This window comes from Columba livia, chromosome 7 (assembly GCF_036013475.1).
Source record: "Columba livia isolate bColLiv1 breed racing homer chromosome 7, bColLiv1.pat.W.v2, whole genome shotgun sequence".
NCBI classification, from domain to species: domain Eukaryota; kingdom Metazoa; phylum Chordata; class Aves; order Columbiformes; family Columbidae; genus Columba; species Columba livia.
This window is the reverse complement of record NC_088608.1, coordinates 11,829,530-11,852,734: the sequence shown is the minus strand read 5'-3', so window position 1 is coordinate 11,852,734 and position 23,205 is coordinate 11,829,530. Positions and strand designations below refer to the sequence as shown.

At 43.5% G+C, this 23,205-nt stretch overlaps 1 protein-coding gene across 7 annotated transcripts in view; it reads right to left on the bottom strand.

Moving 5' to 3' along the window:
- SEMA5B (semaphorin 5B) overlaps positions 1-21,414 on the bottom strand; it is a 269,944-nt gene extending 248,530 nt beyond the window's left edge. For 3 of the 7 annotated variants that reach the window (XM_065070526.1, XM_065070527.1, XM_065070528.1), the window contains exon 1: positions 20,340-20,527. The gene's annotated coding sequence lies outside the window, so the exon portion shown is untranslated. The other 4 variants (XM_065070521.1, XM_065070522.1, XM_065070523.1 and 1 more) reach the window with 4 other exon arrangements.
- Between the last annotated feature and the right edge of the window lie 1,791 nt (positions 21,415-23,205).

Sequence of the window (23,205 nt, the reverse complement as noted above, 5' to 3'; positions counted from 1 at the left end):
AGTGCGTTAAAAGAATGTAAAAGAGGGGAAAGGACCATCTGCCTGCCAACTATGAGTACTCTCTGGCTGGTGCTAAAACTCCACTGACTGCTGGGCTTGAAATTCAGGTATTAAAGTTTAAGGGATGTGTTCAAGACTTCTATGAAATGAATGTGATTTACACAAAAAGACACAGCCAGTGATGCTTTTTATCCTCTGTTACTTTTACTAGTATTTTTCCTCTAAATGGATTTTCTGGATCTTTGGCCACTGGTAAAAATTCAGACTTCCAAAAAAGGATCCTTTTTAATTTACAATGAATCATAAAATGTATGAAACAGGGGTTGATGTATAATTCCAGATTGCTGCTTGGTTGTTGAGCTGAAATGAAAGAAAATGATAGCCTAATCATCAAACTGAATGATGGCAAGGGTAGTCCAAAAAGGAGTATTTTCCTCTGAAACCCTTTTGCTCTATGTCCAGGTTCAGACCTGATACAGACAAAAGGAAGGGCTCATCTAGGATTTGGTGGTAGGTGAGCTTATTTTAAAGATAAGGCACCATTTGACACAGTCGTGATTAGTATTCGCTTTCTGAAGGTTTTACTATAGCATCTACAAGTGTTATTACCCCTAACTCACAGCTGGGAAGGCTGAAGTATCTCAGTTCATTTGCAGAATATACCTCCCTTATGCCCCCCTTTTGCTTTTTTGGGGAAAGCAATCTGTGCCTCTCACACACAAGTCTCCATTCAGAAGCTGACCTGACTTATCCTGACAAGTAAAATCACTTTCTTAAGGCTACCACATGAACACATGTTAGCATCACATTGAAAAAGGAGGTTAGTGGCTTCTCACTGCATGGAGTCATCTTGCTCCAAGCCTGTGGTGCCACATTTTCAGAGGTATCCAGAAATGCAGTTTTATTCAGAGCACATAAGATGCACAAGTGTCTTTATCAAAGGACATGTTGGAATTTCAGCTGGGCATTAATTAGTGGCACCAGAAGATGTACATCTCCAGAGTTAAACATGATGCAGCATAAACAGCAATTTATAAGAATGAAGCTTACACTGATCCTTGATCACTGACATGACATATGGTAACAACAGAGCTATCCAGAAATACTGGAAAAGTGTAAAAATCTAAAAAGACTTAGTTGGGAGAAGGAAAATAAGGGAAGTTTAGGCTAGCTGTTAGATTGAGTTCACTACTGGTGAACAGCACAATTTCCCAAGGGAAGCAATAGATATTTAGTTATTTATGGCCAACAGGGGAAAATGTATTGCAGGGAACAGTCCCACATTAGCAAGGGATGAACTGGATAGGCTGTCAGCCCTTTTCCAATTCTAATTAGCTTATGACTTACTAATAATTCTTCTTCGGGTCATAAGGTCAAAAGACCCTCCACAATTCTGTTTACTAGTCTCCTTAAATATATATACTACACAACAGACAGAGAGCAGAAGTTTTCCCTGTACAATATGCTGTATCTGACACCTTACAGTTGCTGAAATGTTGTGCAAAGTCTTTTCACCATGGAGATTCCACTTTCTAAATGATGCTGAGGGTCATTTTAACAAGAACATCCCCTTGCACTTTGCAAAACAACAGTGCAGTTGCACCATGTCTCTCTGAGACTGAGTGTGCCCGAAAGCTATGCCTGGATTAAAACAAACAAACAAATAAACAAAACCCAAAACCAAACAGGTTGTGATTAAGATCTATTGAGATACCTGGAGCAATTCAGGGCTCTGTCTACAAATACTGTTTGCATTCCTAGCAGCTGTAATGCACTTTCAGCTCAGGCTCCAAAATTCAAGAGACTCTGCATCAGCCATAGACTAGGTGGACTAGCAGCCCATCACACATCTCATACCAGTTCTGGAAGAAGACACGAGACAAACAAAGGACAAAATGAGTAGTTTTATGTTCAGATGGGACAAAAGATGTGCTAAGAGTTGGAAGAAGCCAGTTATTGCAGGTGGGCTACAAAGAGAAGCATTTGGAAAATGGCTTTTCCCTGAAGTGTGGAAAACAAAGAAACGTTGTCATTCTAGAATTAAAAGACTAGGTGGGTTGCCAGACATAAAGGAAACAAGGGCAGGGAAAAGGAACAAAAGGAAGTTTTGCAAGGATTCAGCTGTCAGCTATGAATGGCCCTTGTTCAGAGATTCAGAAGGGAAGCCAAGCATGGGAAAAAGGAGCAAAGATTGCATAATGGCATTTTTTATTTTCCCTGTTTTTTTGACTCCTATTCTTCCTGAAAGGATGGAGTTAATGGGTTAGAAATCCTCTGAAAATCCTATTTCTTTCATCTATCGCATATTGCTAGAGAGATAAATTATTGTCCAGAATGAGCTGGTATCTAGAGATACAAGGATACAGAACTGGAAAAGACCACATAAGCAACCAAGTTTTACCCCCTGCCCATTTATGGCGGTGGTTAAAAGCATAAAATTAAAATGCCTGCACTAACACATTCCCAGCTTAGCCATGCCGAGATGAGCCCTGCTAACTAGAGCTGCGGGGCACGCAAAAGCACCAGATGTTTGCCTGCTGAATGACTAATCGTGCCCTCGCCCTCAGTAAAGTGTTCAAGTGGCATGAAGAGACACATTCTTGGCTTCATAAACAGCTACTGCTAGCATTCCGTTGAAAATGTCATTAAAAGTCAGTGTAGTTCAGCCCAAGGTTGGAGTGGCTGAAAACTCATTTTCCTTTACCACCCCAAGCAGCCCATCAGGCAGATGCAGAGGTTTTGTGGTGAAGCACAAACAGCTGTAATCACTGGATTAGGTACGGTTATGAGGATGAAAGCAAAGGACGACATCCAAGCACGGCAGCCTGCAGGGACTGGGCAGAGGGAGGGACAGGAGCTGCCAGCACCTCGTGCGGGGCCAGGACAGCCCCGTCCCACCAGCAGGGCAGCAGCCGGGTCAGCAGCAGCCCGGCAGTGGCAGGCAGGAGCTTGCCCATTTCTGACAATGTGGATGGGAATCGGGAAAGGAACAGAGGTTACAGGGCAAACAGCATGAGAAAGGCTGGAGTTCAGCCCATTTCCAGCCAAAAAAGCCACATAATTTACCAGTCTGTAAGAGAAGCAATTCGGCTGAAGTTTGCTCTTGCCATTGGAGGGATCACTGACAGAGAAACAGAAGAGACCTGCCCTCCTGCATTCAGCACAGCAGATCCATGACCTCTAAGGACAACTGAACACAGCAGCACTTCCCTGCATCAGGAATCCATGAACTCCAGGCTGCAAAACAGTCTCCAACCCCCTTGCCAAAGAGGGCAGCCAAGGCCAGAAGGCTCTTTCTGAGCAGCAGTGGTACTACAATTATCCTTTGCAGACTGGTGTCAATGAACAGCAATGCCCCGAGGTCCTTCTCTCTCCAGCAGATACAACCCTCCCAGCAGAAGACAACAAGCATGGGGATCTGTTGTTACACAAGCCCTTCCTGACGGGAACAGGATGCCAACCAAGCGCGCTCTAGATTTTTTACTATAACTCCCTGTCAGACTGCCAAAGGTATTAAATAACAAATCTGTTTATTTTCAACCATGACCACAGTTCAGCGCAGCCAAGTGAAAACAGTCCATTGCAGGTGGACAGCACATAAAGCACTACACCCAGCCCCTGGAGAAGACACCCTGCCCTTAACGACGTGTGTTCCAGCTGTACCGCAACAGATGCACAGTCCCCATTCAGCCTAAAAAAAAAATACTGGCTTTGGTAGACTCACTAGTTTAAAGGTAAAATATGCTTTTGGCTCTAACTTCAGTTGTACAACATTGATATATTCCACCTTCTGTTAAAATACAATCTTGGTAGCTATCCATGTCTGACGCAGTAATGAGAACCAACCTGCTTCTACAGCCCACGAGTCATACTAAATGAGAGGAACTGTGAACTGGGCATGCCAGTAGGAGCAAAATGCAAAAACTTCTGAAACAGAAAAGATATGCACAGTCCTCAAGAATACTTGGTTCAAATTAGAAGATAGGACAAGTACCTTTAAAAGACAGCCTAACCCAAAGCTGATGGAAGGAATTTTAAGACACCCTCCCACTTTTATTCCAGTGATCTTTGGATCAGGTCCATAGCAGGAGGCTCAGAGCCAATTCATAGGCTTTAAATTCAGGAGGAACAAATACAGTAACTTCTTTAGTAACTTTTAGAGTAACTGTTCTAAAGAGACAATTTGCTCTCTGCGTTTCAGTCCACATCAAAGCTTCTGCCAAATAATCAAGTTGATGGGAGCTTCAGTGACAGCTGGACCCCTGCAATGTGCTCTTGTAGAGGAGAGAATGGGGAGCATCTTCATTTGCAGCCCACTTCAAAGTCAAGTTTGCTAGGGTATCATGGGAACATGGACCACTGACAAGAGAGCCTTGGCAACTCTTTTGTGATCTCTTGGTCCTAAGAAGGAAGCTTAACAATTAAAACTAGTGTGCAAGCCTTAATGCACCGGAGAGGTCTGGCTTTCAATACGAATGCTGAGGTTTGGAGGATCATAGCCAACAGCAGCCACAGAGTCAGCAGCTTGTTTCCAGTTCATGAACTCCATACGCAAGCTGGATTTCCACTTCAGGAAGGGAAAGGCTGAAGGGAAATGATTCCAGTTATCATGCCTTTAGGGTCTATGGGTTTTTAATTTCTTTTTCTTTCTGCCCAGGCTGGCACATGTCACTAGGCGCAAAGCCAAGACTAGACCCACAGTGTGTCAAGTGACTCACCACTGATCCCTGCTCGTTACTGGAAGCTCAGGTGTGGCCGAATCTAAGAAGGGGAAATGCAAACTTCTTGCATCAAAGGAAATAAGGGTGGCTAACACCAGCTGCTCTGCAAGTAATTTGGGGAATGGAGCGGAAGAGTTAGCAGCAGCTCACTGGTGGGAATCTAGTTTTTCTGCAAGCACTGCTCCAGCAGGGTGGGTTTCAGAGATAATGCTGCCAGTTTGAACATCTTGTTTTTAATAGCACACATCTGTCCTTTCTGTTGTTTTGATGAAAGAAAGGGTCATTTCAAATGGAAATCACCAAATGCGAGCTGTGCTTCAGAATGATTTTTTCCTATGTGTACGACTAATATGCAGAGATGGGAAAGCATTTAAAATATAAAGCATTTTTCAGGCAATCCTTTAAAACAATATCGGATTAATTCTCACAACTCTAGAAATTGCTGTCTTTTTTTTTTTTCCCTTATGCAGTATTACTTCAGCTGAGAAACCTGATGCTGAAATCCCATTGTTTGCCCAAGGCCATGAGTGAGCTGCTGGCTGGTTTAGAAGTTAAAACTTGGCAATTCCCAGGTTTGTATTTAAGCAATCACAGCACATGTCTCTCTTTCTAAGTCAATTCATGTCCCATTCTAACTGTTAACACAGACCAAAGCAGGTAACATTTATACAGGATTACTTGATTCCAAGCAATATTAACACTTGCAATTCTGTATCTGACCCAGACTAAGTGTTCCCAGAGCTTCACTAATCCCAGTCACCACAGCCTCACAACATCTCTGTGAACTATTTGCTTTGTGACGGAGCTGAGTAACGAAGCATGGGGTGTTTAGGGGACACGCTTATGTTCACACAGTAAGCCTGTAACAGGACTTGATGCTAGACTTGGATGGCAGGTTGTTCACAGATATTTCAGGAACACTCTGCATCTTCAAACTGTGTTCAGCCCAACAGCCCATTCTGCCCCTTCAGTTCAGTTTTCAGCCAGAAGAAGATCACGTCCAGCGATCTTGAACAACCTCATCAAAGCTAGATTTCCACACACAGAAATTTTGTAGGGTGAAGGGACCAGTCACAACACACTACTGGTTTGGTTTTCTAAACAAATTTTTGGGCTGTGTGTGGTGTAATGTGCATACCATTTAACCTTTTAACACTGTTAGTTGTAGGTGCCAATAAACTCAATAAGGAACATTTGAAATCAGTCTCACCTAACTGTAAAATCAATGCTACCTGTCACAGCACAGTAAAACACTACAGCTCCAGCTGTACTGCATGATTTCAACTCTGAACTACACAAAAACACACACAATGCTCTCTAAGATACTGCAGTCCTGCGGAAACAATTTTCATTAAATGCCTCAAAGAGCTAAAGAGATTGTTATCTGAAAACAAGAGAAAGCGTTTAAACCACAAGGCACTTGGATTTCAGATGGATTCCCAGTGCTATTTGTGTTACAGAGACAGGTAGAGGTTCCACATGAGTGGCATGGCACAAGTTGCTATCCATGGAGTAACTTCTCATTCCAAAAGAACTTTTCATCTCAACGAACAAAACAGATTACATGTACTCTCATACTCAGAGAGCGCTCATCAGACATCCTCTTGGAGTTGTTTTAAACTTCCTGTCCCTGCACCATCTGACCTCTGTGTGAGTTATAAGTTCCTGCAAAAAGGAAATTATTGCCCAATAATCCAGGATGTAAATCTAAATTGCAATAGGTATTTCCTGCTAACTCCCCAAGCGGATACTGTATTATACCGGCAGAACATCTTCTTGTGGTTAAGAGGATTACACTAGACCACATAAAGGCACTCTCTAGTTATCGTTCCACCACAGGCAGAAGATGCAACCTCTGCACAGGTCAGCATACCTGCACTGGCTGACGATGCATTACCACTACCAACATCCTGGGTACTTACTTGGGGAGGTGCCACCTTTGCTTTTAAAATAAAGCTGTCAGAGCCATAGAGAAACAACCCTTGGGCTTTCAGAGCTGAAGCACATAGAGAAAAAAAACAAACTCTAAACCTGTTAGCTGCTAAAGATGTTTTTGTTTAAGCAACATATTCTTTCTTTCACAGTCCATGATCTGACCAGGTTCAGCTACATCTAATAGGTCCAGTGAGGGGAAAAAAAAAGAAAATAGCAACTGTAAGAAGAGAGGATTTTTGTAAGTCAGTATGTGTGTGAGTGGGGATGGCTTTATGAATTTAACCCATCCAAAGAGAAGGAGATGTGAAGAGCTGTCCCCATTAACGTGGTAGCACACAGCATCCAGGTGCCTTCTCAGCTCTAACATTCCCAAGTCTCCTCCAAATGCCACCTCCATTGCCCACAAACCTGAAGCAAAGCCAGGAGGATGCACAGCATGCGTGGCATGCTGCTCTTTAACAGCAGAAAGGATGTTTTGGCTGCTCACTCCACAGTAAACCCTTTCTTTTCATTAAGGATATGTCCAAACAGTATTTCACTGGCAGACATGGTCTTCTGCTCAGACTGAAGACAGCCATTTATAAACCCCATTCACCTGCATCCTTAATTGGGCTCTCATTTGGCTATGGCCTCTTACCTCACTTTCACACATAAGAAACTGCAGCTGAGGAGAGGAAGTGCTTTAAACTCCAGCTAATTAACACAGCAGGAGAAAGTTAGAGCTCCATATCTACCCTCCTCTATCAGAAACTCCTTACCCTGCAGTTAGGAAACATGAAGCTGCTGACAACTCTTCAACACTCCTCCCACAGAAAATGTATTTCTCCCATAACTTCTAGGGAATTACTCCTATACAGTCTCAACATAAAAAAATCCTGGGAAACAGTGACACCCACATACACACACAACTTCCTAGAGGCAAGTGGAGAAACACTGAGGACATGCACATGGCTTTGTTATCATGCATGTTCAGATGGACCTTCCAGCCTCTTAGATGGGTTGTGCAATGAAGACAGGGATATGCATCTGTGACTAAATTCTGCTCTGGCACAGCACGGCCAGGCAGCAGGACACCTGCACTCCTACCCCAGCTTTGCCCCTGACCACACACCCCAGTCCTGAGCCACTAAACACCAGTGGTCAAATCTGAAAAGAGGCACAGCTCTGAGATCCCTCATATCTCTAAGTGTCCTGACTGTCATCTGCTTTGAGCTTTCAGGAGCACTGAGACCAGAAATGCACAACCAGACATCCAAAAATGAAGGCTGTACCTCATTAGCCTGTATAAAAAGCCATGTCTTCTGCTGTTCTACACAAGCAGCATACAACCACACACATCTTAGTACAGCTACGCCTATTAATGCAATATGGGGATGTTGCGTATTGGCCTTAATCTCCCTCTGCTTTATTTTATCCTCCTCTAAACTGGAAATAAATAATACCCACACAGCATGCAAAGCACTTTGTAATCCCCAAATGAAGGGTTCCGTAGGTGTGAAGTATTCATAAGATGTATTTATTTTCAAACTGCAAAAAAGCTTGCTGCTGCGTTCCCTGGCTGTATTTAGCAGACCTCTCTGCTGTGCAGATCTGAAGCAGACATTAGGGAAAGGAATGCTGTGATAATCAACTCCAAATCCCGCAATCTATTTGTTCTACTAATTAAAGGAATATTTACTCAGGAAGCAGGTTTATACTAGATGAATAGTTTCTAAGAACAAATATGATTTAATTACGTGTAGATGCAAGAAGCATACTACATATTAAGTAGATTAATGTATGCTCACTAAAATTACAGGCAAAATTGGTGCTTGGCTATTAATCTTCTATGTTGGAGAAAAGAAAGGGTAAGAAAGAGTTCACAGAGCTGTCTGCTTTAGAAGCTTATTTAAAAGTGATCTGCATTAATTTCAGAAAGAATCAGAATAACTCCTTTGCATAAGATAACTTCATTTACTCACCACATTTTAAAAATAAATTGTATTCTAGAATAAAAGAACAGATTTTATGGAATTAAGTACCAGAGCAAGAAAGAAGTGAAGCAGCTTGAGCAAGGAACAAAGCAGGTTTTTAAACAACAACATGATGTGTGAGTGAGGACGACCAGGTTAAAGAAGCACCACAAAGCAGAGTTACAAGGAGAGCCCTTTCAGGGGCCAGGGCTGAAGAGTGTTTGATGATACTTGAACCTGTAGCACATTCAGCCTCTATTCCCGCATTCTATAGTGAACACCAGCCATGGAGTGACTATAGGAAAGCAAGAGGCAAACTACAACATGAGTTGTGTGGAAGAGTCTCTCTACCAACAGCTGTTTCCTTTAATAAACAGGACAGACTGCCAGTCTCCAGAAGGTGACAAACGCTTGAGCACAACTCTGCAGAGAAGGTGCTGGTGGGGCTTCACACAGCAAGATGGCAACTTTGAACTGAATCCACGGATTATTGTGTACCGAGTGTATTGCTTTAGTTATTGAAAGAGCTGATAGAGAAAAGCAAGAAAACATTTCGGTATCAAAGTTATTTGTCAGAATTGTTCATTTGATGACACTGTGGACTTTTAAAAAACATCTTTTTAACAGTTACCATTAGTATTCATAAGGTATCCATCAGCAGCATTTGGCCTTGCTTTATAGGAAAAAATAATTTCCCAGAAAGGGCAGGGACTATTTCAAGGCCCTTCTGCTTTAACATAAAGAATTCATCATACTTCTGCTGTCAAACAAGAAAAAGCAACTGACTGCAGGGCTCTCATTCACTGCCTCCCTCTACGGGCTTAGGCAAGGACCCCAACTTCTCTTTACCTCAGCTTATTCCCTGGCAAAACAGAATTTTTTTCACTTAGGAATCATAAAGGATGATGCAATGGGTTTGATATATTACAGCTGGATAAGGCACAAAGAAACATGACAACTTTCCTGTCCTCTACATGTGCTACTAAATATAGAGGAGCAACACGGTTCTAGTTGATTCTTGTCTTTCTTCTTACTGCTGCCTTTCATTTTCTGCAGAAGCTTTCTCCTTTTTCAATATGCTTAAAAAACATTAAAAATTTACTGACATCCCACCACGCTTTAATATGCTGTTACCACCTGGTTTCATATCAACCAGAAAGCTGGCTTTTCCCATTTGCTTCTGTGTTTGCAAGTATGTAAAAGACTGAAGTTCTTGAAGATACAGCCTACAAGTAAAGTTCTTAGGAATCTTGTTGACATGGAATATATCTAGTCTTGTGGGTGAAAATTCAGAGGTGAATATATTTTAAGCAAATCTCCAGCCCCTACCAAGATTTAGCTATTGCGGAGTTCAGCTGAGCCTGTGTTCAGCTGAATGCTGATGGTATAGTTGATGCCCAGGTTGGGGAATGGACTAGATAATGTGTCAAGATTTGTTCTAGGAAGTCTGGCTACTGATATATTAAATTAGTGTCTGGCTGTTTATCAGATGCAGCTCAATATTTCATTACAAAGTTTAAATCTCAGCTCTTAAAAAAAAATACAAGCCAGAAATCTAGAAGTATATGGGAGAAAGGAAACACAACCTTTGAAACCCTCTGTGAAACAGAGGGGCCAGCAAAATACAAAGAGCTTTGTAGCATTTTGGAAATTAATAGCAGCCCGTTTTTATCAAATAAATGCTGTTGTAGCTGAAACAACACAGATTGCAGACACATTTGTAGCTTTCTGTCTTACAGAGAAGCCAAAGTTTTCGGGGAAAGATCTTCCTACATCAATCTGCTTTGAAGTGCTTCCTACAATCATGATAATCTGTTCCAGAAACTGGTCATAATAGAAAACACCATTTCAAAGCAGTCTACAAAGCACATTTCCAAAAACGCTTTCAGTTATACCTCAATTACAAATATGCCACTGAGCCACTTACTTTTTCATCTAGGAGGGTTGGCTGTGATAAGCACACATTTTTCCTGATCTCCTGCCTTTTAATCATGTCTATCAAGTCATTGTAACTGACAGACATGTTAGTTCTGCTATTCAAAACAAATAAGAGATGCCTAAATTACACTGCTGCATTTTAAAGAGGTACTGTCAGGTTGAAAACCTGGGGCCAACTCCCGCAGCCCAGACTCAGGTAATCTGCCAATTTCAAAAGCAAATCGTCCTTGGATAAAAACTGCAAGACATGAACTTTTGGGGGTTTTGTTTGCTTGTTTTTAATGAAAAATCCAATTTTAGCTTACATAAATGGAACTTTTGCTACTGGTGTCCCTTGGTACAGGATCAGGCCCTTATCTCTTCTGGAAATATCTTAGAGCATTAGAACTGCAGACATCAGATTATTTCCAATCCTTTATACTATTAATTCAAACCCCCGATTCTACCAGGTAGAAGTCTGCCATGCAAATAATCCCACTGGCTCAGGTCCTTGCGATAACTTCACTGGAGCACTTCAGTAGTTCATTTGGTCTATTTGTGGAGAAAAGTCTTACTCGAGCCAAGTAAAAACTTCAGAGGTTTGGGTTTTTTTTCCTTCCTGAGTTGAATCAGCTTGAGAAAGGAAAAAAAAGGCAAGCCTCATTATTTTATTTCTGTTTCTAATCAATTGCATCTGCAGCCCATGCTCAAACATTTGGGAAGCCTAAAATTCACTAGAAATAGCGATCTTGTTGTTTGGGCTTTTTAAAAAAATTAAACTTGAAATGTTCCTCTTGATGCTGGGTTTTGAAACAATACAATCTTGCAGACCTAATTCTGGAAAAATACCATCCCTATGCAACCTTTTCCCATAGGTACAAACTTGTCTTTGAGCTTTGGGCCTCATAGTTCTAGTCCTCAGTCAAGGAAAACCGCAGCTCTTCAATGAGGCTGCACTAGTGTACCTGTGAGTAGAATTAGGCTCTTGCACTTTTCACGGACGTCCAAGTCCTTTGAGAGCTTTGTAAATGGATAGCAGAGTAGGCTGCCAGAAAACAAAGAGTTTTCATTAAATGATAACATCTTTCCAAACTAAAAACAGAAATGGTATTACTTATGGGAAGGTTCTAGTCCTCCCAGACCACAAGTATCACAGTTAAGGTTAGTGCAGCCCAACCATACACTAGTATAACGTTTGGAAATAGTTTAAGAGTGCTTGCCTTCTGTTAGCAATCAAGAACTCAGGCCGGTAAATTCTCACCCACAGGTCATTTCAGTGAAATGAGTAACACTTCATGCATTTCTACAGATTACAAAAGTGAGTTTTATTCTACAAACTCAGATCTTACACTTGCAAGAACAGAATGGTTTCCGCACCAGAAATTCAACCTGAACTCTGCCCTTAGTTTAAAGTGTCTCTTTTCTCTTTGCCAACATCGCAGATCTCCTGAGCGAAAGACAGTCTGGTTGTGCCCAGGTAAAGCAGAGACAGATGTTTTGACATTTCCCTGCAGAGAGCTCCTCTGATCCAGCGCTGCTCTGATTTCCAAGCAGTGCTGCTGCAGTCCCTGCCCACCTCCCAGCCGCCCTCCTCTGCCACTACAAACCTGCTGTTGCCTTTTGCCACTACAGCTACTACAGTTCTTCACCAGGCACATATCGCACCAGGTTCTGCATGTCAAGAGCTTCCTATACCACTATCCCTATTTTCTGCCTTATGACTTTATAGTCCTTCCCTCCTGCTATCTATCCACTCAGTTCTGCTCTGCAATCTCTGCTGTTCCAGTTCTCCCAAACCTTTGCAGCTGTCAGCGTTACTGTCTTCTTTAGCCAGTAGCATCCTTAGGAAGCATGCAGAGAACAGCCATCAGGCAATAAGGACTGAAAAAAACACAGAAGAATCCAGTACCATACTGAAATATCACAGAGAAATTAAGAGATGACCTGACTGCAGTTCACAAGTATTTCCACAGCAAGAAAAAGTGATGCTCTAAAGATGAGAGTGTAAGAGAACCAAGAACCTGGTAACTGAGAAACTAAGAGGCAACATAATCACAAAGGCTGCTGAATTTTAAACACCTAACCAAGATGTTTTCTTCCTTCAGAAATATTTAAACCGAAATTGAATGCTTGTTTAGAATACTTGACCAGCTCAAACATGAATCAGCTCAGGGAAATTCTGTGCCTTCAGGGAAGACAGACAAAATGACTGAAAGCACCTTTCTGGAGTTAGCATCCATCACTGTGGGAGGAGGGACTAGAGGGGGAAGAATCCCATGAATCAAAACTAAAATGCTAACCAAAGGGTGAAATGCTAAAAACGCAGTTCACATATATTCTCTCACAAGTTAATGCACTTCATTTAAGACCAAGTAACCACAGAAAAGCCTGCTTCCCTAAAGTACATCAGCTGCAAATCTGCCAATGAGTTTTCAATGAAAAATTACATTTAGGTTTGTCAGCCTTGATACACTTAGTCTTTATGAAACTAGGAATGAAATATAACGTTGGGAGTAATCTTATCCAGTCGTCTTAACTAATTTACCATTTTGGATGCCTTAGCTTATGAACTTTACAGAGAGATTCTTGGCAAAGAAGGATGGCATTGTAACTTCAACCTTCTTAAATTAACTCACACCAGCTATTCTCAGTAGTACCATCATTATCTGTGAATCTGTGCTCAAATGAAGAATCAATAAATAAATATGAGAAGAAATTTAGGGAAAAAACGAAGTGCTATTAGCATTCCAGGAGTATAATAAACTCATAATTCTCCGAGGCAAAGCAGTGAAGCCTGGATTTGCAAAGCAACCATAGACAAGGAGATGCACAAAGCTCATTCCAAATATAAGTTGGTTTAATATTTCAAAGACCTGTTAGAAGGAATACACAGCATTAGCAATATCATGGTTTGTATTCCTGATGTACAGTCCTAGACAAATACAGAAGGTATCTAGTAAATTACTCTCTCAGGAACAATTTCTGTTGGTTAAGGGGGGAAAACATTAAATTTTAAAGATGTTAATCATTTGCTTTTGTTTTAATTCAGTCTATATAGATGCAGGTCTGGTGTGCATATAAAAATACAAAATATAGGAAAGATCCCTAGTTCATCTTCAAAATGTCAGGACCAATTGTGCATTTGTGATCAGGGTATTTTTTTTCCTCAGACTGCAGTCCCACTAACTCGAACTGAACTGCCTAGGTGAGGAAAGGATTTGCACTATCAAGTTACCTACTAGCAACGAGACAAATGCATAGTCTTGTAATGCACAAGTTCAGGGCTCTGATGCAGGAAAACAATTAGAAGAAACATTTCATTCATAGGATTTAACTACATATTTAGGATTAAGTACATGAATAAGTGTTTTCAGGGGTTGTAACCTTGCCTCTGCCACTAATGCACTCTACGACCTTGAGCGAGTCACATAAGACCAGACTTTTTACAGACCTCAAAGTCTAATTCGTACTGATTTCAGCTGCTGGCAACCCCACTTGGCGCCTGTCTGCATCATTATGTTTCGTGATATCTTTAACAGATGAGCACAGAATTCTCCAGTCCATAGTCCTTTTATGCCTCAGTTTCACTTTCTGATGATTATTACTTCTGACTGCTGAGCATGGTTGTCAAAACAGAAATAAGGGTATGTTGTGCTATTATATCACTTGATTGTTCTCATAAAGCAGGAACTGTGGAATTCTTCATAATTTGTATTATGTGTTACTTGACATCATCCTTCAACAGTATTGGAACAGTGCATAGATAAAGCGCATAGTCCTATTTTGCTCACCTTAAATAATGTATCTTTATCCTACCACAAGCCGCTAATTATATTATTACTGTTATTATTGTCTTTTAAGTAGGTGGTTACTAGCTGCAATTCCAACTAAAAGCTAAGCTCTCTTTGACTGGAGGAACACCTTGGACACAGGCAGAAATGGAGCCTCAGGTTCGTATTTTTAATGAAAATGCCCTTCATATGTGGACCTGACCTCAAAAGGTCAGAGAGTGAAATATTAAGTGGTTTATAAATATAGACTGATTGCTTTGTCCAAACCATGTGTTTGAAAATCTCCTTCTGGCAGACAATCATCTTCAATCAGGAAGAAAGAGCAGAGAAAGGAACATGAGGCTGGGCAGGGGGATCTGTAATCACTCTAGCAAACTTTTGAGACATAGCCAATTTTTCCTTCCCTGCACTAAATATACAGACTCCAAAAGACATCTCTTTTTACGTTCTTGAATTTATTACAATATCCTGTCAAATGGACTTAGCCAGAGTGACCTTCCTACCCTTTGCTTTCTTATTTTTTTCCCCTAATCTTTGATCTACTGTAAATCAGCATCATAGGAGATAAATAAGCAACCTTTAGCTGAAACAGCAGGATAAACAACTTCCACGTGGCCAGGCAACACAGCAAAGCAATTAAGCCTGCCCAATGGGCCATCCATAGCCAGCATTCTCTTCCCTTAAGAGACTGGCCCCAAAGTATTCCCAACTTTACTTGCTAATCCTACCTCTGAGTTGTGCCGATGGTCCCAGCACCTACTCAAAACCTCTTTGAAGTTACTATGGTAAGCTTCTTGGTCCTGATTCTGTTGCAAGAACGAGGATGTGGCCAAGGTCTCATTGGAGTTTGTTTCCTGCCCCTCGAGAAGACAGGCAGGATCTTCTCCTTTCTCGTATAACTAGTCACAGTTGTCACAGCCATATTTTGGAAGCACCAATTCAATCTCTGCGTCAGGGCACTTTCATACCACATTCTGTTATCCTTTCACATAAAGTTAAAGCTATTTTTTCATTTTTACTCTACATCAGTAATCTGCACAAGGTTGCACTTGAAATGAAAAATACTACTTTTAAAATGACAAACACTGAACACAGGACATTCATTACCACTAAAAAAAAAATCCTCTCATTCTATGGAGGAACGTAATTCATTTACTGATAGAAGCACCCACATTTTCTCCAGAGAGTTGCACAAATTCACATGCACTCCCAGCACTAAATTTTGCATTTCAATCTAGGCATTAGCTATAAAAGATGTGTAAAATCTTATGTAGTCAGACAGAAGCTGTTCCCTATTGGCTACATAATAAGCATTTTAGGTAGCTCCATGGTATAAAATTATTCCAAAAGGGGTGTGGAAAAAATTACACTGCATAAATTGATTCCAGATCCACCTGTTCCAGGTGCCAGCAAATATATTTTGTTAAAGCCATCTGCTTGTCTTGAAAGCTAACAGTTTTTGAAGACTATGGCACAAGCAATCTGTGAAATACACAAACTTCAGAAGCCACAAACCCTTAAACTGCAAATGGCTTATATATCATCTATGTAAGAGCCTGCCTGTTCTGCAGGACTGCAGACAGCATCTCTGCTTAACTTCTGAGCATATCCAGCATCAGGGTATGTCCTCAACAGCAAAAAGGGTTCAAGGCTACAGGAGGATCCATTTGGCATCACCAGATCCTCAGATGCTATTCCCAATCATGGAGACTGCCTCATGAGTTTGAAGTTACAATTAAGCTTTTGAGCGCAGCACAATATTTGGCACAGATAAAACTGATGACTACAGTTCTTCTCTGCAGGTTGCCACGTCCTGGCTGGTCACATGTTGCTTCACAATGGATGAAGTCAAACCTTTGAAACTGGCACTCTGCAATTTATTTGGTTTCCAGCAGCAGCCTAATAGGGGGTATGTTATATATTGAGACTAGCAAGCCCATAAGTATTTAGCCTGCTCAACAAAGCAGGTGACCCACAGAGGTCAGACACTGCTATGGTTTGTATTTATCAGGTCCTGATCATGCAGGGTGCTGTTTCCCAGAGACACATTAACAAGAACAGTGAACATGTAGCACCTTGTAAGACCAAGCTCATTCACAGCAGCTTCTGGGAAGAAAATACCCTGTGCTCTCTCCACAAATGACCCCTTACTGAAAAACAATGAAATTACACAGATGCTTTATAAACTCCCGAGGTGTTCACAACTGATTTGCAGATTATGACTGGTAATCAGCATGTTTACCTATGATCTCATTTAAAGCTCACTTAAAAGTAAATAAAGACACACCAATCCTTAACCAGCACAGTGCTTTGGTATATGCTTAATTATAAGCACATGAATAGCCCTGTCACCAATTCAGAGTCATACTCTGTAACCTGGTAACATCCTTCACATGCAAATTACCTCTCAGACTTTACCACATTCCGAAACAAAACAAACCCCTTGGGTTTGTAGATAAATATTTGATAACAGTAATAATTCCAGAATATCACTACTCATACACTCATCATCAGAAAATCACTTCGAGTGATTTTGTGTGGACCTTAAAAATTTGTGCTTTATATGGGTGCTGAAGCAGAGGTAACTTTGTAGCTCCGTAGTCAAGGAGATCTTGCATACTGAAAGTCACAGTTGGAGTTGCGCTGCACTTTGCTCACACACTTGAGTCTGGGGTAAGGAATGACTGCTGTCATGCAGTATTTTTTTGAACAACAAAGAGAAAAGAGGTGAAATAAATACTGAAGCTAACTGTGCTTGAAGAGTAATTTCCAGCAAGCGAGGCACTGTCCACACAAGTTGCAAGCTCAAATACCTGTGGAAGTCTTTTATCTCACACTCACACAGTTCCCACTGAAACCAATGAAAATTGCCACCATGGACAGACATAGGAGAGACCTGGTACTGGACATGCTGGAAGAGACAGCAGCTCAGAGTGTAAAAAGAACAGAAATTATCCCTACAATAAGACTAGCTGACATGCTCCCTCCAGAGAGGTTGGGTTTTTTTTCCTCCTTGAAAAGAAAATAAGGCAACAGAACCATAACAAAGAGCTATTGACTTGATCCTCAAAGTCAACAACATCGTATTCGGACACAGCCCATTTCAACGCACAGCAGGGATGGTGCTGTAGTACTCCATGGTTTGTCTCCTGGCCTAAATCACGAAGATTCAACCTAAAATAGTGTTCAGTTCACCTGCACAGTATTCAGTCTGTAAAAGGTAAGTCTATCACTTAAGACTGACTTTGCAATCTCAGCATGACTTGATACCACATATATGCTGCACAGCGAGCACCAGTGAATGTCACCCCTAGAGAACCATTCTGAATTGCCTCCAGCACTATCTGCAGATTATTACATTTCCCTTTTTCAGCTTTACACCAAAAATTATCTGGTTGGGCATGGTCTGAAGCGAGGCAAACCAAATTGCAGACTTCACACTGGACCACACCTGAACTCTTAAGTCTTGGCACTGTCCCAGCAGCGGAACATCTTCACATTACTATGACAGTCTCTTTACTCCTCACCATTCCCCCACTCTCTTGGGGCTGTTCTGCACTTGCCGCTGCAGCTCTTGCCATGGCGGCGGCCGGTGAGCAACACTTGGGAGACCTGACCAAGCCGCAATCCAGTGCATCGCTTTCCGTTGACAGACCCTCAGCAAAATTACCCATGGCTCTCAGTAAAACATGAGCTAACAAATGCTAATCTAATTATTCCAGGCATATAGAAAAATAAAAGGTAAAAAGGCTTTTAAAATGCATTCTAAAACCAATATTTTATAAGACATATCAATAGGTTTCTCTAGGCTAAAACAAGTGAGTTCTCAAAGAAAGTTAAATTCAAAAAATAAAATGTTTGGTTTTCCTAGTACAGAAAATAGTGATGACAGTTCCTTGTGGGTCATTTATATGAGCAGCAATCCAAAACTAGGGCTTCATCACACTCTCCCTAAAATCAGTGGAGTAAGGGCTGAGTAAGGTTACCACTATAAGCCTACTTAATGCGAGCAAAAGAAGCTTTGCAATCATACAGCATTGTCCTTAATTTCCAAGCTTTCACTGGTCTAACTGGCATATGGAAGTGATGCAACCACGAAGTAAAACAATGACAGCTTTGATCCTGCATCTTTTATGCAGCCAGTAAACCTCCCTGATGTCTTTACAAAGAATCACCTGAATAAGAGCTACCGGATAGCACCCTAAATTCCCAGATCCCAGTAGATGCAGCACACGTCAGTGCTAAAGGCAGAAAGGCAGCTGCACGGCGGATGCTTTGTGGTGTTGTTTGATACTGCCCCCTTTCGCCAAACAGCAAGTCAACAGCCTAGACTTCACAGAAACTTTTCATGTCATGTATATGTTTCAGGAAAAACATACCCATGCAGATGGTCTTATTTAACCCTAGCATGACTGCTCACATGATTACTAATCCTGGTTAAAATAGAAACCCATTGTTCAAGCCATGTTTAATATCACAGAATGAGACCATTCTCCAAAAACATTTCCTCAAACAAAGACCCACCATGTCTCAGCCCAAGTCAAGCAGGACTTCTACAACTGACTACTAAGTAAGAAGCAAAGACTATAAAGTCTGGGTGGATATTCCCCAAAGTCAGTTGTCTGCCTGGAGAATAAAGGACAATCACACTGGATGACTCAAGCTATTTTGTTCGGGCATTTGTTTCATCTTACTGCAAAGGAACTAAAATCCCATGGCACCACTTACATATTGAGTTTCTGTCACACTACACAGATTCCTACTGAACACATCCCTGTGCCATCTTTTCGAGTCTATATGACTGATTTGAGCCACCTTGCTACAAGTTATTCCGCACAGATTTTCACCCCTACATCTCTCTGTTCAAGCCTTTTGTCTTCTGGGGTTGTGCTTTTTCACTCACTGGAGTTTGCACATTTTCTCCTCCCTGTTTGCCCCAGCTCTTTGCAGGAAGGGAGGGAGGTCACAGAGGGCAGCCGCTGCCGATTCCATCAGCCTAACGGGCTGGGAGGATGAACAAAGCAAATATCTATATTCTGAATAGTGGGATCTCCCCCCCTCCCATGACTTCAAGATTGACATGTCCCTGACAGGAGAGGACAAAAACTTAATCTCTCCAAGGAAAGAAAGCAGGATAGGGAGCTAAATTTTTTTTAATAAATAAATAAAGAGAGGAAAAAAGGAAAATTAAAAAAAAAAAAAAAAAAGATGAGAAATTGCCTCCACTTCACTGAAAATGCAAGGGACATAAAATACAGAGATCCCCTACTGTAGACTGCCTAGTGCAGAGCCTACTTATCATTCAATCCAATCCAAACAGGAAAGTTTTAGTCTAAAAGGGAGAAAAAATTAGAAAATATATAGATTATTCAAGTGGTTGTTTAAAAATGAAAACTCTATTTAAAAACCTGGTTAAATATCAGCAGGATTTTTCTTTTTCCCATTACCTTCCTCTCTGCAGTTTATGACCAGTTTTCTCCCTTGGATGCTTACAAATCACACATATAATCAAGAGAGCACTTTTCTGTATGAGGAGGTACTCTCACTCTTCCTACTTGCCCTCATTCACCTGCGATCTGTACTGATCTCAAACAGCAGTAAGAATCAAAGCCCATTATCACTTTTAGCTTAGTTGATTTCTATTTTGTTCACAGTGCTGTCGGCTTGGGGTCTCAGCCTACCACTGAACCCAGCCAGAGGCAAAGGGAGCTAACCTCTTGCCACTTAGGCTATAATTTAGGAAGTTTATTTCTGTAATGAAAGGGAACATTTGCACAACAAAAAATGAAACTTCACTATGGTCCCAAACAGATATACCCATGCATAAATACTTCAAGGAAAAAGAAGGAAAAAAAACACACAACCAAAAAATAAAAACAAAACAACAACAAAAAAATCCATGCTGGACCTGGCATCTACCATGTTTGGAGACCCTTTTTAAGGACAGGAAATTATCTAAGAGTCTAAACTGAGCCAACAGAGGAAAGTGAACCTTTAGGACATAGATACTCCTCTATACTTACACTCCACCTAGAAGCCCATGAACAGACAGGTTCAGCATCGACTTGGCAAGCACACCTTTTGTTTGTTTCCTCTGAGGCGTAACAGTAAGCGTGCTCCTGAGTAGCACGGAGGAGCAGATGGTAGTGCTGGAAAACACAGATCTCCCAACTTTTGGTGTGGGTGTTGGAGCTGGATCGACAAAGGTTGTTTCTGGGAATCCCCAACACCCCCCCGCCCCGTAAGTTTCTAACAATACACGGAGCTAAGGAGCCACACAAGGCTCTCTGCTTCCCTCTCCCCTTCGCTTTTGATCTCCATCAGGACGTGAGCTGAAATTTAATGGGCCACCCCCCCACCACAAAGACAAATTACCATCTGAAAAAAAAAAATACCATTAATATCCCTCCGTCTAGGCTATCCGGCTTCCCACCACTGCACCCCCTTCCCTCTCGCTACAGCCCCGCTCAGCGGGTTTAGGGAGAGCTAGGAAGGCATGGGGGAGAGAGAGAGTAAAGAAACCACCTCCGCTGCCACCTCCTAGCTAATGTCCTCTCCAGCACTGCCGGACCCAGAAACAGCGACAAAAAAAAAAAAAAGGCAAGCAAAAAGCCCCTCTCGCTCCACAGCCCACGGGAGGCAGGAGGACGGCGCACCGGGCGCCGTGCACAAACACACACCCACGCCGCGCAGGGTGCCCCCGGCCTCTCCATCACCCCGCCGCAGGGCTGCGCAGGGGGGCAGCGGAGCCGCGCAGCAGCTCTGCACTCTCCCCGGCCCTGGGATCCCCATCCCAGCGCCGCCCGCTCGCCCCGGCCCCCCTCCAAGTTGGGAAGTTTGAGCGCCCCCCGCCCCGACCCGCCGCCCGCCTCCTGACCCGCCGCCGCGCTGCGCTTACGGGGTGGCCCCCCGGTCCCGGTGCGGGGCTCACCGGCACATCGGGCTCCGGCTGCCGCAGGAGCGGGGGCAGCCGCGGCGCGGCTCGGCTGGGTTCGGCGGGGCTGCGTTCGGCGCGGGGCGAGCAGGGAAGCGGAGCGGCGGCTGTTCCCAGCCCGGCGCTTAGGGCGCGCCGCCTCGGGCCATGCGAGCGGCTGCGGGCAGCGTCCCCGCAGCGCAGCCGGAGTTGGGACCGAAGTCCTTCCCTTCGCTCCGCTGTTTCTTCCAGGCGGCTCCTATCAGCACGGCTTCAACTCTTTCCATTGGAGACCGGGAGGAGGAGGAGGGGGAGGAGGCGGAGGAGGAGGTAAGAAAGGAGGAGGGAGCTAGGGGCTGGCAGCCCCAACTCGCACTGATGTCAACTAATATATTCAAAGTTCAACAGGGCATTTCTTGGCAGGCGAATCGCGCTCGCCGCTCTCCCCACTGCTCGCAGCCGGCCGCCCTGGGCCGGCGAGGGGGTCCGCAAAGCACTGTGGCGCTCCGCGGCTGGGCCCGCTGCGGAGGGGGGCCGGCGGGGCCAGCCCGGGGGGTCGGCGGTGGGGGGATGGCGCAATCCCCTTCGGGCGGGCAGGTTCAAGTGCTGCCGGCGTGAGGAGAGCCGAGGGTGGAGCAGAGGCACCAGCCAAGAACGAGGATAAAAGTCTGCGGCGGAGCGGTGTTTGTTTCTAAATCCACCCTCTTCCCTCCCTCCTGGAAGGGGCAGGGCCGGCAGCGTTACTGTGGCTGAGGATGGGATGGGAGCTGGGCACAACAGAGATGCCGGGCTAGGGCTTGGAGTCGCGTCGCGGGGCTGCCGTGCGGACCCTCGCGGCAGCGAGTCCCCTGCCCGCGGCTGCTCCCCGCATCCGGGGCCCGGACTGGGGCTGCGTCTCGCCGTGGCCGTGTCCCCCTGCTCGGCGGGGAGGAACGGCTTCAAAATGAACCTGGGGGAGGGAAGCGTCAAAGTTTTCTCACGGCAAAGCGGAAACGGCGGCGGCGGAGAATCCGCGGCGAGGCGCGTAGGCTGCGCGTAGCGCAAGGGAGAAGCAGCGCCGCTGTGCGCTGCCCGGCGGCAGCGCCGAACGCTTTGCGGCTCACAGAGCCCCGGGGCCGGTCGGCAGCGCCCGCAGCCCCGCGTCCTCCCCGGCACTGCCGGCCGGGACGGCCCGCGGGGAATCGCTGGGAGTGTGTTGCGAGGGACGGCTGCATCAATCGTGTTTTTCAAGTGGCTGATGTGCCGCCGTGTCCCTACGGGGATGGACCATGCCAGTGCACCTTCAGCGGCAACCGCATACAGCTGTAGGAGGGTTTCTGCTGATGGACAAGCAGAAAAAGCATAAAAATACATCTGGGATAGTTTTGTGACATTTAAAAATCGCAAGATAAGAGCCTCAGTTGTTTATCAACTAAATCCCAAGACAGAATGGCTTGCACTGGTGCTGTTGCATATGTATGTGTATGTACATAATGAGGCTGGGATTTTTTTCTTCTGTAGACTGATCCACTCATTCATGTTGACAGTACGTTACAGCTATATAACAACAGTGTAATTGTATGATGGCACATGAATGCTATGACAGCGCATTGTGGTGGCAGTGGGTGTTCTCCCAATTCACGTCTCAGAGAAGTAACAGCATAGATCCACTGCAATGATCATTATGCAGTACGTAGTTATTTGCCTGTTCTTAATGTATCAGTTCTTCCTTAATCGGGTAGCTATATCACTGCATCTGTTCATGCAGTAGTGCTTTTTTGGATACAGCTTGTATGAAACTTTCAATACATTATTTATATGTATAGCATTTCCATTTTAAAAGTCTCACTGGAAAGTTTAGGACAGGTAATGGGAACAAAATAATTGCAATGAGACTATGTATTCTGCTCAAAACTCAAACTCTGGGATAAGCCTCAAGTCAGGCATATAATGGAAGCTGCTGAGTGGACTGCCCCGTGCACAGTGGCATTGCATCT